Below are 14042 nucleotides of genomic sequence, written 5' to 3'. Positions count from 1 at the left end.
GTATCTTTTTCATATCTTTCCGAGATTCACTTCCAAAGACTCTCCGAAACCCTAATTCCTTCACGTGATTAGTATAAATAGGAGCCTTCGCTCCTCATATTTCTCACGCGAGTGTCCGCCCTTCTCTTCTCCCTTTGCATTCTAGACCTTTGTTCTTACTTTTTGGCGTCTACGTGCTTGAACATTCGACCACGTAAGCTCGGATCCTTCTGAGTACCAGCCTCGTTTGCATGACCGACCAATTTGACCAACTCCACAATCAATCAATTTAATTAATCTAATCGTTTTCCTCTTACGAGGGCACTTTCTTTACATTCGCGTTGAGCATCACTAATCGATATCTTAGTCCTTCTCGTTTCGTCAAACATGTAAGTCTGAGGGTGTAAATCCTCCTTTATTTATTGTTATTTACCTTTTTGTAATCATTAATGTAAGGTTTATGTCGAAAATATCTCGTTAAAACCAATTTCTAAAAGCTTGTTTAAAAACCCTTTTTACGGATTTCCAGTAGACAGACGTTGAGAAAGGACGCAGCAACTGCTGCGCCTCTTCGAAGAAGCGCAGTTCCTGCTGCGCCTCTTCGTGAGGCTGCCGCAGTTCCTGCTTCCTTTCTTCTTCCTTCGTCCTCTGTAATTCGTCAAGTATTTGTTTTGTTTCGTTTGCTCTTTAATTCTCTGTTATCATAGTCTTATAATTCACATGTATATTAATTATCGTCATTAACACGTTAATTCATCGTTAATTCCGACTTAAATCCCAAGTAATCTCATATTTGCGGGTTTTTGTCATTAAATTCAATCCGGGTTGTAGAAATTCGATTTGTTCATATTGAGTTTCTGGAATTCGATCTTTGACATATTTACATCTGTCTATTGTCATATTCGTCATTAATTTGTCGTTAATTCATCATGTTTAGTTTATTTCATTCACCCATGTCACTAATCAATCATTCTTTCATGTAAATAATCCGTCTTAATTCCGTCTCATCTATGTTTTATTGTTTTATGACCCCTCAATCACATGTAAATAACCTACTAATCACTTTCATCCGAGTAAATAATTTAATCAATCATTAAATTTACCGACGAGTATTAACAACACGCAATTCCGGCTTCACAGCCAGAAATTGGTCGAAACAGACGCGAATCGCCGCTATTCAAAGGGGACGCAGCTCTTGCGCTTATTCGGTTGAATTCTCATCCCGAAATCCGTTTTTGCCTTGACTTGGTTATTTAGCTTACGTATAATTGACTATTAATCGTATTATCGCCTACTGATTTGATCGTTGATTCATTCCTTTATTCGTTTTCTCAAATTATCCGTTTTAAAGGTATTTTCGACATAAATCGCCTAATCCATTGTAATTATTGTAATTTTCTTTATTGCAATTTTCTTTATTGTATTTATCATTATTTCTTGTATCATTTGTATGTTTTCACATGTAATTGAGCATTAAATCCTACTTCGACCCAATTGTTTGCTAATAACGTGTCAACCGACTTAGTTACTCTCACATGCTAGGATTAAAACTTGGATGTTGATGTTGCATTGCATGCATATAATCGACGATATATCGAGTATAAATGATGTCCCTAATCATTAGTAGAGGCCGCTATCGAGGCGGGCGGGATTAGGTGTTCGATCAAAAGAGCTTCCTAATAGGTACCCTCACCCCTTACTCCAGATCTCCGTGAACACCCGTGTTCATTGGCATCCACGAGAGTCATTCTAGACATAGAATGCTAAGGGTAACGATTGCTTAGTGTTCATGTCTTTACTTTGTGTCTAGACATGGCACGAGGTATTCGAACGGTTCCAATTTCCCATAAAAATTGGTGGCGACTCCAACAAAAATGCAAACGCTTGTTCTCTTCCTCCCAAGCGCCCCCGTGGGCCCCCCGCTGTCCACAGTTTGGCGACTCAGCTGGGGATAATACACTTACGTGTAGCCAAGGGTGAAACTTGAACAAGGTTAGGGAATAATTTGTACATGACAATTGTCGGTTTTCATAACTCGGTCTTCCTAGACCGTTTTATTCGGCCTTCCTAGGCCCAACCCAACCCATTCGACCAATCGTCCCGTCTAAACGGTCCTAATTCTTATTTGGGCCTAAAGATGGATAGCGATTGACGTCATCCATACCATGATGCTTACTCTTGTTTGTATCAAGGGCCTTCACTACTTGAGGAAATGGACTAGGAATCGGCCTTACTCTTGTTTGGTACGAGCCTCTCCACAGACTTCGGGTTTGATGGTTCGGTATGGCAACCCGCCCTGTAAACCAAAACCCTTTTAAATGCACTCAGCATCCCGTTATAATGCTTGTATGAATGTTTGTACCTTACGTGATCACCATTTCTAAACAAAACCATGACGATTTTGCAAAAATCAAAACCCTCTTTTAATCAAAATTTTGAAAAAAAAAGAAGAAAGGCCTTTGATTAGCGCAAAACCCAGTCGAAACTCTGTCCGTTTATCGGGTCAAAATCCGGGTCACAAGCCCATTTCAAAACCTCACTCCGAGTCCACTCCTACAACTACACTATAGTTGACTGGGATACACATTTTCAAAATCCTTGTCTTTCTTCAAAGCCCACTCAACACAAGTGGCACACACCCACTTCACGAGTCAAAACATTTCTTCTTTTAGCAAGTATGTTAGATTGGTCGATCGTGTTTTGATTCGTCATCGATCTCTTATCAAGTTTTCAAGAGGCCTGGATCCAGCGAAACAAACCTCCACCAACTTCAAGATGGTAGTGATCGAATCTTAGCCGCGCTAGCCCAAATCCAAATTACCCAAGACCAAGTCCATGATCGCCTTGAGACCATCGAGGGACGGATCTATGCCGTAGAGGGAAGATTACCTCCCTATGAAAGTGAAGTAATAGGTGACTCCGCGGATGAATCCAGGGATGAAAATCCTCCCATGGGACTAACTGTAGCCAAGAAAAGACTCCAATACTTAGAGGAGCAATTGATGTACCTTAAAGGGGATGACATTTATAGGGAGAACAATCGCAAGTATGAAGCCGTCAATTCCAAATTGCCAACCAACTTCAATATGACGGATATCCCTAAATTCAAGGGGCACGAGAACCCTTTGAACCACATCCGTGCCTTCAAGGATTACATGTCTATCAAAGGCATCAAACCCGAGATGTTCCTAAGGATCTTTCCTTCATCTCTTGACACCATCCCGAAGCAATGGTTCTACTCCTTGGAACACAAGAAAGTCGCTACTTGGGAAGATGCCGCAATCGAATTTGCTAAGCAATATGCGGATAATGCCGAGATCCAAGTTAACATGCGCACTCTAGAGGTTCTTACCCAAAATGACAAAGAAGGATTCACCGACTTCCTAAGTAGGTGGAGGAAGACTAGTACCCAACTAGTTGAACGCCCGGATGAGGCTACCCTTGTGGAGAAGTTTGTGGACAATCTCAAACCAATCTATGCCAATCATTTGAGATACCTAAATATCAAAACTTTCAAGGACTTAACCGTACTAGGGACAAGGATTGAAGATGACATCCGTAAAGGACTCTTGTCCAAAACGGTAGGTCGAGGATATCAAGGCTCAACAAGTCGTTCATACGGCTCCACTAGCAAGACAGATGAAGTTAACCTTCTCGAGCCATCCAAGAAAACTACCCCACCAAGGAAATTCACAAATCTTGGGGACACTTACTCCAACGCTCTAAAGAGGTTAATGAAGCAAGGAAAACTCCAACCCATTGGACCTACTCCCGAACCCGAAAGGAAATCCAAATTCTGGGACGAGAACTCGTAACTCGACACCTGAAGATGTAGTCAACTTGGTCTTCCAAGAATCACCAAAGCTAAGTAATCCTATTACTTTCTCAGACGAAGATTTGCCACCTTTTGGCGCTAGTCACAATTTAGCTCTTTACATCACTGTAATTTGTCTAAAGAAGAACGTGCCAATGACCTTAGTAGATGATGGCTCCGCGGTCAACGTCATACCCCTCAAAACGGCATACAAATTAGGCATGAAAGAGTCGGATTGGACCCCTACCAATCAAGGTGTGCGTGCATATGATGGTACACGACGAAAGGTGGTAGGACTTGTTAACCTAACCATAGCCACAGGGCCAATTGAGCGAAAGGTTAACTTCCAAATAGTGAATATCGAAGCTTCCTTCAACATACTTCTAGGAAGACCTTGGATTCACGCTTCCAAAGCGGTAACATCCACCCTCCATCAAAAGATCAAGATCCCACTAAATGACAAAGTGGTGACGATCACTTCATCGCTCATCAAGGCAATAATCGAAAAGCAGTCAAACAATCAAGTCCTTGCAGATCCCGTATACGAACTTGGGGGCTTCCAAAGCATAAGTGTCATAGAAAGCGAATTGGCACCCTTATACTATGATCCCTACTCCAACTTGGTGGTCAACCACATGCTCAAAACCCAGGGATAGTTCCCTGGAATGCCTTTGAACCCTACCCGAAGAAATACCTTCGCACCATATAAGGAAGGCAACTCAAAGAGGATACCACTTGGACTAGGGTACAAACCCACTAAAGAAGAGGTTCTCGAAATGCTTGCTCAAGTTCAAAACCGTAAGCATGTAGGAGTCCAAATTCGACCCTATCTCCCTACCCTAAATGGGTACTTTGTTGAAGAAGGAAGTCTAGAACTCTTTCACGGATTTCCCGAGCCTTGGCATTATCTCGAGAGGAAGCTAGCCGGAATCGAGATCTTTCACGATTGCTACTTCATCCCTCCAGAAACGGTTCCTACCGTCAAAACCCGTCAAGCACCTTACTTAGACGAACAAGCTGTTAGCCTATTGTTTGGAGAAGATCGATTTGTTAGGGCCGCGCAGGATGAGATCATTACCATGATACTTCAAGACGATCGCTTCAACCCCACCGCGTTAATCACAGAAACCAACGCAAGTCAGCAGAAAGGATGGAGAAAATCAATCAAGTGGACCAACAATCAAGGAAGACTCTTCAAGCTAACCACTGGAGAAGGAGAGATGTTCAAAGGAGAACCAGAAGATGATAAGTTCGAGTCAGACTCGGAGTCAGAGTCGGGGTCTAGAGAAGTCATTAGAGAGTCTCCTCCTGTCGTCATCCCCACTCCCTTTGTTTCTCCTAGCTTAGCTTCGAGTAGTCACAGTAGTTCGGGAAATGTCCCAACCACTGTCCCTTTGCCGCCACTAACCATGGATCAGATGGCTTCTTTGTTTAAACTTTACTCAAATTTTAATATGAATAAATCAGGTTCTGCTTTCTCTTCGTGTTATCTTGAGTGCAATTCTGTTTACGATGATACTGAGGATGACCAAGACCCAGACTCAATTGAAATACCTCCCTACGTAGCCAAAGAAATACTACAGGAAGGGGAAGGGGGACCAGTAATAGAGGACACCGAACCCATCAACGTAGGAGCCGAACTAGAACCCCAAGAACTTAGGATAGGGACTACCTTGAGCTCTACCGAAAGGGCCGATTTCATAGACCTCCTAAACGAGTTCAAAGATGTTTTCGCTTGGTCCTACAAAGACATTCCAGGGATCGACAGGGATATCGCCGAACATAGAATCCCGATTAAGCCAGGTTTCAAACCTGTAAACAGAAGCTTCGACGAATGAGAACAGAATGGGCTCTCAAGATTAAGGAAGAAGTTGACAAGCAATTCAAAGCCGGGTTCATCAAAGTTTCCGAGTATTCTGACTGGGTAGCCAACATAGTACCCGTACCCAAAAAGGATGGGAGAATCCGCATTTGTGTTGACTTTAGGGACTTAAACAAAGCAAGTCCTAAAGATGACTTCCCTCTACCACACATCGATATATTGGTGGACAATACTGCAGACCACGCGTTACTATCCTTCATGGATGGGTACGCGGGTTATAATTAAATTAAGATGGCCATAGAAGACATGCATAAGACCGCCTTTGTCACTCAATGGGGAACCTATTGCTATACGGTCATGCCATTCGGATTGATCAACGCCGGAGCTACATATCAACGCACCGCAACTACACTCTTACATGACATGATGCACAAAGAAGTTGAGGTATACGTAGACGACATGATTGTCAAATCCAAGGATAGAGAAGGGCATATTGCGAACCTTCGCAAATTTTTCACAAGGCTACGAAAGTACAACATGAGGCTCAATCCTCAGAAATGCACATTCGGAGTAACATCTGGCAAACTCCTAGGATACGTCGTTAGCCAACGTGGTATAGAAATAGACCCTTCCAAGATCAAGGCTCTGATCGAAATGCCACAACCTCAAACAGAAAAAGAAGTCAGAGGATTCCTGAGAAAAGTGCAATATATAAGTCGATTCATATCGAAACTCACCATGATTTGCGAGCCTATCTTCAAGAAACTCAAGAAAACGGATCACACCATGTGGGATGATGACTGCCAGAAGGCATTTGACCGAATCAAAGAGATATTGGCTAAACCACCAGTGATCATGCCACCACAACGAGATCAACCTCTTGGTTTATATCTCACAGTAACCGAAACAGCCATGGGTGCCATGCTAGCTCAGACCGTAGGAAGTGAAGAAAGAGCTATCTACTACCTTAGTAAGAAGTTCTTGGAGTACGAGTGCAAATAGTCACAACTCGAAAAGACATGCCTCGCTCTTGTGTGGGCAACGAAGAAGCTACGCCATTACATGCTTAGCTACTCCGTCAAAATATACTCCAAAATGGATCCAGTCAAATACCTCTTCGAGAAGCCCGTCCTCAACGGACGCCTAGCAAGACGGACTTTGATGCTCTCAGAATTCGACCTCAAATACATGCCTCTGAAAGTTATAAAAGGTCGCGCCATCGCCGAATTCTTCGCAGAAAATCCCATCAATGACGCACAAACGATAGACACTTGGTCATTTTCAGACGAGGATATACTCCAAACTGACATAGACCCCTGGGACCTTTATTTTGATGGAGCATCAAACTTAAGAGGATTTGGAATAGGAGTGTTGCTCATTTCTCCTGAAGGCGAGCATACACCAATTGCTGTCAAACTCGACTTCGAGGTGACAAATAACGTTGCAGAATACGAAGCTTGTCTCATTAGACTACAAGCGGTAGTGAGCTTACGCATTAAAAACCTCCGAGTACATGGGGATTCATCCTTGATCATCAACCAAGTTACGGGATCTTGGAAAATTCGAAGCGAAAGCCTAGCACCTTATCAAGCCAGAATAGACCAAGTTGCCCAATTCTTTGATCACGTGACGTATCTACACCTACCTCGGGAAGAAAATTAATTTGCAGACGCCCTTGCGAAACTTGCATCTTTGATTAATATGCCGGATGACATGGTGGAAATGCCTTTGTGCATCGAACGACGGTCAGAGCCGGCTTCTGTACACCAAATCACCGACGAAGAGGAAATCGCACAAGAACCCTGGTTCCAAGCAATCCTGAATTTTAAGCTCAATGGTACCTATCCACCCGATATGGACAAGAGGGGACAACGTGTTATACGCCTACTAGCTTCCCAATACATTCTCATGCAAGGAGAATTATACAAAAGAACACCTCTTGGTGTAATCCTACGTTGCCTTGATCATTCACAGGCGCGGAAAGTGATGGAAGATGTCCACGATGGAGAATGCGGTCCTCACATGAGTGGGCCCATGATGGCAAAGAAAATCACACGTTTGGGGTATTATTGGACAACAATGGAATCCGATTGCATCAAATACGTAAGACATTGCCACAATTGCCTAATCTTCGGGAATGTACAACATGTCCCTCCTTCATTGCTCTATACAATGACATCTCCTTGGCCATTTTCTGCTTGGGGAATTGACATAATCGGGAAGATAACCCCAGCCGGAACAGAAGGTCACTGCTTCATCCTACTGGCAATCGACTATTTCACCAAATGGGTAGAAGCAGCTTCCTACACCAGTCTCACGGCTAAAAATGTAGCAAAGTTCATACAAAACAACATCATCTGTCGATACGGTTGCCCACATGAGATCATTAGTGATAATGGATCACATTTCCAAGCCGAGACTGAGCAATTGCTAGTCAAGTATAAAATTAGGCATCACCACTCTTCGCCCTATAGACCACAGACTTACGGCGCGGTAGAGGCGGCAAACAAGAATGTTGTCACGATTCTCAAGAAAATGATTGACAACTATCGAGATTGGCCAAGTAAGATACCCTTTGCTTTATGGGGGTATCGTACATCTGTTAGGACGCCCACTGGGGCTACTCCTTTTTATTTGACCTACGGCATGGAAGCCGTACAACCAGTCGAGCTAGAGATACCATCCTTGCATATCCTACTCGAAAGTCAAATCCCAGAAGCCGATTGGATGAGGGATAGATATGAAGAACTCATCCTTCTAGATGAATGTAGGCTACTCGCCTTGCATAATGTCCAAACATATCAAGCACGTATCAAACGAGCTTTCAACAAAAGGGTTAGGCCAAGGAACATCAAGGAAGGAGACTTAGTACTTAAATCGGTTAGAGCTTTTCTACATGTCGACCCACGGGGAAAATTCAAACCTAATTGGGCCGGACCATTTCTAGTCAAATCCATAATTCCAGGGGGTGCGGTTAGAATCACAGACCTAGACGGGAATGAATTCTCCAACCCGACAAACCTTGACCAACTAAAACGGTACTATGCCTAGAATAGGAACAAAAACGCGCCTCGCGTAACCCCACGTGTCGCTCTTGTGGCACTAAATAAACGGCCCCTGGCCGAGCTGCAATAAGCTAATGTCACTGTGCTCTTGCATTTTGACAAATTCTTCATCCTCATGTCATCAAATAAACTAAATTTGCACCTTCAGAGTAAGCAAAAAGCTCATGCTTATTTTCTAAGTTCATTACAAGCTCTTGCTTAGAACAATTATTCTTTTACATTTACTCGAACTACGCGCAAGGGTTTGATGTAACACCCCGTATTTTATTAAGTTGGATAAAATTCTTTTAATTGCTATTTTGAATTTAATTACATCATTTAACGATTTATATATATATGCTTAGCTAATTAATTAATTTCATCATAATTCGATACGTTAATTTTAATAATCATTAGTAAGTTTATTTAAAGTTAGTTCGAGTTTATTGAAGTTAGTTCGGGTTTATTTATTTAATAATTTCCGTTTCTTTACGAGTCCTTATGAAAGTTGTTTTAAGTGAACCCGAGATGGATTTTGGGAACAAAACCGTCCAATTAGCTATTTTGAGCTTATTTCACTAAAATAGCAATTTTTATTAATATCCGTTAGTTTTGTAAAAATCGCTAATAATTCCGATTCAAGCTGATATCGTATTATTTCCGTTAACTAGCTGAGTTTATTTTATTTTCACTCATTAAATTTATTTATTACTAATTCCGTTTTATTACTGACACTTTTACTAAAAACCGATTTTATTAACTCGAGGCGGTTTTAAAAACGAGCGAAATTGCTTAACGATGAAGAAACGTACGTATAATTAGTAGCTAGCAAGCTAGCTGGTGTCTCATTATTATTATTATATTTATTATTACTAATATTATGTTGTTGTTGTTGACCCGTCCCCACCCCCTCATCTCTTCCTTCTTCATTTCTGAACGAACCAAGCAACAGCAACAAAAAGCAACGAAACACACTAGAGCAACACACCTCCATTTTCGTCACCTTAAACCTCAGATCCCGGCCCATTTCTCGACCAAATTCGGTAATTTTTGTACCATTCTCTTCCCCTTTCCTTCCTCCTCCTTTTAAGGTAAGAAAGTCTCCTTTTTGTAGTGGTTTCGTCTTTCGCCGTCTTATAAAAGTGTCGTCTTTTAGCTTCTTTATTCCGTTTTCTTGCCCTTTTATGAAGGATTCGAAGACCCGGGGTGAGGCTCGTGCCTTGTGGACCATTTATTCGAAGAATAAGGGGCGTTTAAGGTAACACGATTCTACCGATCCTGATATGGTTACTATTGTTCGGGGTTATATGAATATGTGTCAATTTATTTATTCAATTAGACGTCGTTGATTCGTTGGATTCATGTGTTGATATATTAAGCTGATTATTGAATTGATGATTACTGTATATGTATATACTACTAGTTATTATATTTTGTACATTATTATTTTATTTTATTTTGGAATTTTGGGAAAGTAGCGTTTACGAGGGAGCATCTGCATAATGAATGGAAACATGGGTTTTTCTTAGGTTCGGGTTTATATGGCCGAAGGCTAATGGTTGATTAGTATACAAAAGCATTATTATGTTGGTAATCAAGGGCTGACAAGTTGTAGGGATGGCTTTGTTTCATGTATGCTAAGTGATGATTAACGAGAGATCAATTTGTTCAATGTTTACCATTTAACGCTTGTTTGTGGGTCTGTATTACTTTAAGGTACAAGTTGGGATCGAAACTCATGCGAGTACAGTTTCTCGGTTGAGATCTTGGATTTCTAGTATTGTGTTTAATTGTCGATTTCTTTACTCGTATGGTCATAATTTGGGGAAATTTTCATAATTGAATGTTCATGTGGTGTTGGTTTGAGACGGTTTTATACAAGTTTTATTTATCCATTTTGAGAAACGTTGGTACCTTTGGATTCATGGTGAAGTGGGTGATTATGTTGGGTAATTTAATTGGGTGAATACTATCATTTTAATGCTTAAAATTTCGTCTTAAGACGGTCACAAATGAGCTTCTTTAATAGTGAAAATGGGTTTTGTCGAAAGCGTTTTAGCGGGCTGTTTTGACGGGTTTCTTTATGTTAAATTGAACCAACCTCTTTGCTAACGTCTCAAGTACATGTACATGTTGGGTTTGGGTCTTTTGTTTGGGTGGTATCCGTCGTGGTTTGGCCTAGGAAACCGTCCTAAGACGGCCGGATAAACGAGAGGGTGTAGCCTGGCCGTGGCTCTTCTTGAGCTGGCAAAGCAGACCTAGCGAGCTAGCCGTGGCCTGGCCGTGGCCTGGCCGTGGCCTAGGCGATGGCCTTGGCCGTGGCCTAGGCGATGGCCTTGGCTAAGTTGCGAGTTTGGGCTGTATCTATAAATTGTTTTGACGCTAGTTTGGTTTATTTAAAATATAATTAAATTAATTTCCGTCTCATATTTTATATAACGATAATTCGTTAATATCGTCCTTTCACATAATTATTTTAGGTGACTCATATGTGGTTGAAGATGAAGAGTAATTTTGGGTTTTAGAAGCTTTCTCAAGTTTATTGCTTGTCTCTTTGCTAGCTTAAGGTAACTATTCCGAGTTACTCGACGAATTAATGTCACATTAGTAGTTAATGTTGTGCTTGTTGTTTGATAAGTGTTTAGGGATTGATAATGTGTTACTTTCGTTTTTCACATGATAGAAATTAGAAATAGCATGAGAATAATATAGCGATAATTGTAATGTTGGATGATTATGCCGAAAACTGAGCCTTGGTCCCTTTGACTGATTCGATGTCAGTCAATTGTGTGATTGGTCAGCCGCAATTTAACCCGTACCTGTCGCAGGGCTGGGGTTGTGGGTAAAAATTCGGTTGGATGAAATTTTGAATGAATTAGATAGTCGGCCTTTTTCTTGTTTTAGGCCATTTATTATATCTCTATTTCACATGTTTAATTAGTTGAATTTAAATAGCTTCTTATTTAGTTAGTTGAATTTAAATAGCTTCTTATTTTGTAGTAATGGCCCTAGATTCCCCTAAAGCCTTTAATATTGCTAAAATTGCTAGAATTGGAAGTTAGTATTGAATTCTTATTGAGGAACTGTTGGATTGTATGCTGTAAATAGACATTTATATAGCCTTCACATGATAGAATGTTAGCATTTAGGTTGGTAAGTAGGACTTTTTGCCCTCTTAAGGTTAAGTGGGTGTCTTACTTGACTTGTGTGGTGAGTCTTGTGTGGTGTGGGCTAAAGTATTCAAGCTGGGACTAGCTGTGACTAGGTCCTAGGTGAGTATTTCGGCCTTCATCATAGATAGGTCTTTATAATCTCTGACGAGTATATGTTCACTGCTTGATAGCCTTTGTGTTCCTGACTAGTGGATTTATATCCAAGTTGGGGCATGACCTCAGGTACTAATTTTGATAGTATGGGGTCAGCTTAAGTACTAGCCAACCCTTCGGTGGTGTCCTTAGGGTACTCACTTCACTTTGTTTTAAAAAAAGTTGTGGGTCTTGGGTGCGGTGGTGTGTATCCGCATGTCTAGGTCTGCGCAGATTTTAGGCTAGGGTTGTGTTGTCTCTTGGCCATATTTTCTTAATAGTAACCGCTGAGCCAAGATACCGGTTCGATTACCTTCCCTACCTCGTGGTATAGACTCGAGTTACAAAGTGACTATTGACCGTGCTAAGAACTTATGCCTGTCTTTGATATATTGCCCTTTCTTGTATGGTGATTCTATGAATCATAGAAGGTGAGATGCAAGCCGGCTATGGTTGATAGAGTTTGGATTCCTGGATGTTATGTGATTCACATGATAGTGTAGTATGAGTCGGTCTAGTATTCACATGCTAGGACTATGTGTTGTTATATTGTTATTCACATGATAAGCACGATTGTCTAGCATCTATATGCTAAGGCTATGTGTTATACATATTCATATTCTTATGTTTACATGTTATATTAATTATGACATTTCGTGGCTGGGAGAACTCGGAGTTACTCCCCACTGACTGTGGCTTTCGTATTTGTATAAAATGCGAATGACAGGTAGGTGATGAATATATGGGGTACATGGACGAGCTAGCGAGCAAAGTAACCTTGGGACCTAGACTGGTTTTATTTCATTGTGACCCTTAAACCCTTTTTATGTCACATACATTTTAGGGACATATGTCTCCCTTTCTCATATTTGGTTTGTATAACTTTCTTTTCGCGACTTTAGCGATGTTTCATTCTTGAGATTTATTTTGGACCTTGCATGTTTGACACCTTCCCTTTTGGATATCTTTATAACAGGTTCAGGTTTTAAAAATTACAGGTTTTTACCCAATTGAACCTATTACAAACATATCCTGTCAGTTTTTCTGTAGAATTACGTGTTTACTTTTCCGCGATAAGTGAGGGTGTCACATTTGATTTCATTTTTTTAAGTGAATACGTAGGCAATCCTTCACAGGATACAACCCATTATATTTAAAATTTAAATAGAAGGACATTTGCATTGCATTTGGAATTCGACAAGGATAATAAATAGAAAATCACAACGGTTTCATAACCATTTAACCTTTTTTATTTCATTCTTTTTTATAATAATAGTACGCTACATAATAAAAATAGAATAGGCTAGAATTCCAAAAACCCCACCTTTTTATTACAACAATAAATAATAATAATAACAAATAATAAATAAAGACTCGGGCTATTCCTCCATCTTCCCTTTGCCCTTGTCGTCTTGTCATATTTCTTGTCACGACCTCGAGCCGGACGCTCTTGCGCCACTTCGGACCTAATCACCAAAGGTCTTTCTCGAGGCCTAGACTTTCCATTCTTACCAATCACCATCTCTACGACAGGAGAGGTCTTCGGTTTCTTCGAAGGATGAACGACTCGAAACCCGACTTCTTCCTCTCTCTCAGTCAAATGCTTCTCTTTTTCTTTCTCTACCTCGCGCACCTTGTAGTCAACGGACTCGCGCTTCCTCAATCTCCCGCGCTCTTACGGAGTAGTAGCTTTCCTCCATCGCAGATAAGCATTCGACACCCACAAGGCATTTGCAGAAGAGTTCAAGAACCATACATTTCTTTGAGCCCATTTAATGGCCCACTCTCTTCGACTTTCTGTAGTAAGCGCCACAGCAGTCTGCGGGACAGTATCAAGCTTCGGGATTGTCTGTTTTAGTCCCACCTGTCTCATCAGCCTCTCCGGGAAGATGCACACCATAAACTCCAAGCCAGGAATGCGCACGGACCGCGTAGGATCCAAAGAAGACACTCCAGTAACAGATTTGAGATGCCACCACGGCACAATCCACCTAATCAGGGGACCATCATCGCTCTTCAGTTTGTTCTCCCAATAATTGCAGACTCGGGTGAAATCCACCATGTAAAGCCTAGTCCTC

General features: G+C 41.2%; 1 long non-coding RNA gene across 1 annotated transcript; it reads left to right on the top strand.

Annotated features, from left to right (window-relative positions):
* The first annotated feature begins 9623 nt into the window (after positions 1–9623).
* On the top strand, positions 9624–12889 carry LOC141621965 (uncharacterized). The gene is made up of 4 exons (XR_012532806.1): positions 9624–9750; positions 9850–9917; positions 11140–11226; positions 12692–12889. It is a non-coding gene; the product is annotated as an uncharacterized LOC141621965 (long non-coding RNA).
* The last annotated feature ends 1153 nt before the right edge of the window (positions 12890–14042 follow it).

The sequence above is a fragment of the Silene latifolia genome, chromosome X (assembly GCF_048544455.1).
Source record: "Silene latifolia isolate original U9 population chromosome X, ASM4854445v1, whole genome shotgun sequence".
Classification (NCBI taxonomy): domain Eukaryota; kingdom Viridiplantae; phylum Streptophyta; class Magnoliopsida; order Caryophyllales; family Caryophyllaceae; genus Silene; species Silene latifolia.
Note: the sequence above shows the minus strand (reverse complement) of the source record. Positions and strands in the feature narration are given on the sequence as shown.